The sequence below is a fragment of the Lethenteron reissneri genome, chromosome 44 (assembly GCF_015708825.2).
Source record: "Lethenteron reissneri isolate LAM-NWPU_2019-01 chromosome 44, ASM1570882v1, whole genome shotgun sequence".
Classification (NCBI taxonomy): Eukaryota; Metazoa; Chordata; class Hyperoartia; order Petromyzontiformes; family Petromyzontidae; genus Lethenteron; species Lethenteron reissneri.
This window is the reverse complement of record NC_083822.1, coordinates 9,617,725-9,623,724: the sequence shown is the minus strand read 5'-3', so window position 1 is coordinate 9,623,724 and position 6,000 is coordinate 9,617,725.

Here is a 6,000-nt window from a genome sequence, read left to right as displayed (position 1 = left end):
GGTCGAACAAAAAAGGTCACTTTGTCGTTTTGGGAAGACGTTGTCAGCACGGTTCTTAAGTCAACGGATAACTCCCAACCCTAACTCGGCTTATGACCCCAATGTTGTAACCCTGTTGTAAAAAAAAGACCCTCCACCCCCCCCAGCCCCCCCCCTGAGTACGTGGCTGAAGCGGCCTGGATCCCTTTCACTGTTGGCGCTCGGAAGCCCTGAGACTGCAAATCCATCTGAGGCATCAATAGCGATTACGCACAAAGATCCATGCCACGGATTCATTTAATCAGGCAATCAATGCCCCCCAATCCATCCCTCCCTCCCGTCCTCCTCCTCCTTCCCTTACGCTTCAAGAAGTAGATGAAATGGGAAGAGAAAGGAGGGGGGGGGGCTGTCCCTCGGTGGGGCCCACGTGGCACTGTTTAATCGGGCGAGACGCCACTAACAATTTTGAAAAACGTCTTTTGAGCCAATCCGATTGTAGAGTTTTACAGAGCTGGTATCCTGCACTAGGCGCATCGATTAATCGGCCGCTTGTATGATCATACCGCACCTCCGGTTAGCACGGTGGACTCGTGGTGTAATATACATGCTGAACACTCAACGCATTAGTTAATAATAGTGGCCTCCATGGGAAAATTTGTATATTAGGCGACGTTTCGCGCAAAGGCCCTTCTTCATAGCACTCCATTGTGTTCTGAAGATGGGCCATTGCCCGAATCGTCGTACATTGTAGATTTTACTTTCAAGGCCGCACAGTGCTATTCACGAATGTGTTGAGTGAGTAGTTGTTGTTATTTGTGTTTGTGCATCACTGCCGCAGCAGCAGCAAACAACAGCATCACCACCAGATAATGCGACTCATATGAATAGGATCTCCAAGCTCGCAACGCGTAATGCCCTCAATGCATATTTAGAATCGATACTTTTCGATCCGTGTAAATGACATGCTAATTACATGCTAATGACATGCTAATGCGCCGTCTGCGTTTGGCTGACTGCCAAGCGACTGGAGATTCAGCTGAGTGTGAGCGAGCAAACATATAATGTGTACACCGCGTTGGCAGTTGGGTCCATGGCCCGAAACGTCGCCTAATTTTTTTGATATATATATAAATTTTAAGGAAACAGCGCTATTGACGAATTCGTTGAGTTAATATTCACTTCGTGACATCGCGTGGATATCTCGTGCCACATCGCGACGATCAGCGTGCCTGAGTACGGAGTCACTCGCCTACCACATCCGGAAGGCAACACTTACCTTGGCCATTCACAAAGGGGCCAAGCGGGGGCGAGATGTCAACTGCCTCGCCTGGTTTACAGGAGGTTCGTGGGTTCGACCCCGACCCTGACGCCTCTGTGTGTTTGAAGCTCACGGAGCAATCTCGAATTTGCAATGACACGCGCGCGAATGCGCAATTGCACGCACACACATACACGCGACAAGATACAGGTCTCGCGCAAAGCCCAGGCAGGATGCCGGAGCAGGTGATGTTAGCGAGCGCCTATTACGGAGGGGGTGGCCAGCACCGCACCCGGACGCCTTTGTCTCCCCAGTGCCAAACTTTTACGCAAAACACTCGCACGCGCGCCGGCCGTGGAGAGACCGCGAAGAGAAACGCGAGTGAAACTCCGATCTGGGGGGCGGGTAGAAGAGAAGGAGGGTTGTGGAGTGGAGCGAACGCAGAGGCAGATGGCTCAGCGAGTAAGAGGGGGGGAGGGACACGAAGAGGTGGGGGGGGAGGCGTCCCAGGTGTCTCGGCCACGCGGACTAGCCCCCCCTCCTTTTCCTCGGGGGTGGGGGGGTGCTCAATCCACTCACTGCAAATCAAGTCCGGGTAGGGCACGAGGAAGGGGTAGAGATGGGTTAATGGGCGAGATGAAGCGGGTGGGGGGGGGGGGGGCAGATGCCCCTTCGCCGCTTTCCCTGCACAGAGCAGCGCAGCCAGACTTTAAACAAACACTAAACAACAACAACAGCAGCAGCAGTAGCAGCCTCAGCCCCTACACGGCACAGATGGCCAAACGAGTCGCGAACGGCCCCCAGGAGTCAGTAGCTCGGTTTTTTTTTTGATCGCTCATGCGCGCGCGCGCTCCTGTTTAGCGATGCAGCCGTCACCTCGCGAGACACGGGGACACGCGGAGACGAGGGGACGCTCACCGATGACGAGAGGGACACGCGGGGACACGCGGGGAACAGAGGGACACGAGCGAGGACAAGGAGAGGCAAGCGGAGACTACGGGACAAGGGGGACATTACGAGGTTGGACACGCGGAGACACGTGGAGACAGGGACGCGAACGAGGGGGACACGCGGAGGCGAGACGTGTGGACGATACGTCTCGACGTCCTCCCCCCCAGCACCCCATCAAAAGCCCACACTGATGAAGTATGATCCAATAGCAACCCTTCATCCCCCTCCCACCACGAGCCGAATTCAGGTAGCGGATTGGCAGCAGAGGCCGTAACGTGAACGCGCACCGAAGCCTCGTGTTCCTGACTCGGGCACGCGCGCGCGTGGCACCGTCGACGAGACACGCGCGTGATGCAATCTGGCAATCCCATCAAGACACGAGCACCGAGTCGTGGTCGCTGTTAATGCCCCATTGTTGGCAAAAGGTGCCAGCTAAGTAGTCTTGGTCTCCCGCGCAGGCGAGGGTTGGGCACGCTTTGGAATTACATTCGGAGCCAGCAAGAGGGAACGCGCGGATTAAGAGAATATTCGCGGCTTAAAGACGTCGTTAAAAACTACGATGGGAAAAAAAAAAGTCTTGGCTTTGAGCAGGACACGCCGTGGCTAGGTGGGACGATGACCCGATGGTTGAGAAGAGTAACAGCGGAGGGGTAGTAGCGGCTAAGGAATGGAACGGGTCCGAGACGTTGGCCTGCGGGGGGGAGATGGGAGCCATGAAATCATCTCCTGTACGGCCAGCTGCTGTCGATGGATTGTTGCACCGCGGGATCGTCAGATTTGTCGGTGGCGGCGGCAGCGACGGCTTGGGTGGAGGGAAGCCTTCATCCAGCCGTGGGTAGTGACCATGGCGCATGATGACAGGGCGGGTGGCGGTGTCTCCCGTAGAGATCACGCACTCGAGCCGGATTGACACTTTCAATTTCCAGCGTGGGGCTAATTTGATAAAGACAAAGGTTATGGTTTGCAGCCCTCATCGATCGATTGATATTGCTCTCTTTAGCGAGGTGCGCTCAATGAGCCCCACAGCGCGGCGCTTTGATCAATATCGCGTTGCAGTCTCCCTTACGCTGGGGCTCTACTGCACCTGCAATGCAGAGGTCGCCGGTTCGATCTGCCGGCGTGGCAGTTGAAATAATTGGGATTTTTTTAAAAATCCTCAGCCCGCCTCCGTCCCACCCGGCAGTCTTTGTTATAAATGGGTTTACACCACGATTTTGTGATGGGCAGATCGTATGCGGTGGGGTAGAGTGAGGATACTCCCACCTCTTTCTAAAGACGTTTGCCCAGCGTGGAAGAGTAGGCCAAATACCCTCTGGAGGGGGCTCTCGATAACCATCTAGTGAAGGCCCCTTCTGCCAACGGTGGAATGAGCAAGCAATTGCAAGGCTGCATGAACCTTGACCTCTTTTACATGGGTCTCCCTGCGCCCACACGAGACGCAAGGCGATCCGGAGCAAATGATGGAAATTCCACAATCCCGATGTCATTGGATCTCGGAAGCTAAGCATGGGTGAGCCTGGTTATTAGTGCTTGGATGGGAGACGGAGTGGGAACACCTGTACCAAGCAAGGGCTGCGAGGTGACCAGGAGATGACAGAGGTTTAACAAAAAAGTCACGTCCCATTTAATTTATTCTGATCGTTATGCTCATTTAGCAAGGATTGGATATCGGAAACTAAGCATGGGTGAGCCTGGTTATTAGTGCTTGGATTGGAGACGGAGTGGGAATACCTATACCAGGCAAGGGCTGCGAGGTGACCAGGAGATGACAGACGTTGAACAAAAAAATCACGTCCCATTTAATTTATTCTGATCGTTATGCTCATTTAGCCAGGAATCCCACAATTAGTCTCATTACTCTTTTCTAGGAGGGTCTTTGCCCAGTCTTTGCAGTGGGGGGGGGGGGGGGGGGTGATCGCCATGTAGATTCCCATTGAGTAATTTTGCGGGTACTGTTTAAAATGAGGAAAAATTTGGATCACGGCACTGGTACACGATGGTCCACTCTTGCGAATGACGTCACGGGAAGTTTTAAAGTCAATGCACCCCGCGGTATTAACCAGGACGGCCGCTCGGTTCGAGCGGCGAACGCGCTACCGCTGGGGCCAAGTGACCACCCCACAACAAACAATGCATCTCGCGTCTCGCTTAAGAAACCGCTGCTTCTAAAGAACTGGCCAAACATTTCAAATGTAGGACCATCCTGAAACAATAAGCACCGGGACTCCCCAAGGCTTTCTTGTGCATTGTAAAATTGCCATTCTTTAACGAATGCATTGGAGGCGCCGTGAATAAGATAAAACGCTCTTCTATCGTTACAAGCGAAGCGATTCCTACAACCTCTAATTAAAACTCCCGTTGTGATTCACTTTCATTGGCCGTATAAACAATTTAGGGACCACTAAAAACGTTGCCTACCTCTGGGTAATTTTTTTTTTACCAATCTCTGCTCAGGCCCCGTGGGCCAAACGACCTGGCCCACATCCCACCCCATCCAGACTCAGGTGGACACTGATGGACTTACACGAGAGCTACAGACTCGCACAGAGATCCGACTTGGTCAGCACGTGTCGAGGTTGGTGGGTGAGCCGGGGGACAGCCACGTGGTGAACGTCTGAAACGCTGCTGGTGACTGTGGTCCGTGGTTTGAGATCCACTCACATGGAGAGCCAAGGACTCACGGTGGAGATGCACAGACTAAGGAGACACCCATGGAAACCATAGACTCAACACGCACATGCGTAAGACTCAGCGACTCGCAGATTTGGCATGGAGACCCACACTCGAAGAGACTCATAGACCTCACGCACAGATGAATCAATGACACTCGACCGCTTTGGCCTATGAGCTGCGGAAAAGGGCCCATTACCCAAAACGTCGCTGATTTTTATAAAGTTTTCTTTTGAAGGCCATAGTGTAATTGACGAGCGTGTTTGGTGTTGTTTTATATAAAGATAAATATCCCCCATATGGCCTCACCAGACTGTTGGGGAAAGTGCTGTTAGCGAGCACCTATGAAGACCGGCACGGTACACGAGGGGGTGGGTGGCCAACATCACGCACGACCGACCCCGCCTTTGTCTCCCCAGTGGCGATGTTTACACACCGCACCAGGTACTCAATGTGTGTGTATATGTATTCGCATAGGACACCCATTGAACCGAAACGCGGGCAAACAGTTGATCTGCAGCCTGTACCATCCTTTCACGTCGAGGCCGGCGACCGAGCCAGCGAGCGGTCCGGCCGCACGTGAACAGCTTCGCGGTGGCCGTGCGAAACTCCGCGGTCAGAGCACCACCGGACCCCGCGACCAACGAGGGGCGGGCACATCGCGCGGCATCTGTTCCCCTGCAGTGCGAGGCCCTCGCCAGGAAACTTAACGAACTCGCTGGGCTTGGACCCAGCCCATTCGCTCGCCCCGTAATGTGCAGCATCTGCCCCCTCTCTGTGGAAACCCCTTTTTCAGGGCTGGCGGCCCACGGATCGAGGCTCCAGGTCCGACCGGCGTCACCGCTCCGTGCCGGGTTTTTGCCGCGCTCTGCGTGCGACTGTTGAGACGACTCTGAGGTGCGTGTGTGGTGTTTTATGGACCCCCCATCCCCCCCCACAGTGAAAGAGGGGAGCGAGTGAGTGGGTAATGGAATGAGTGAAAAAATGGAAGAAACACGTGAACGGATGAGCGAGCGAATTACTCATGTGAATGGCCAGGTGCGTGAATACATATATGCATGAATCAACGTGCAATCGAATGAACATATGTGAATGAGTCAACGGATGAACAAGAGATGCAACGCATGAATAAAGTTAATGGT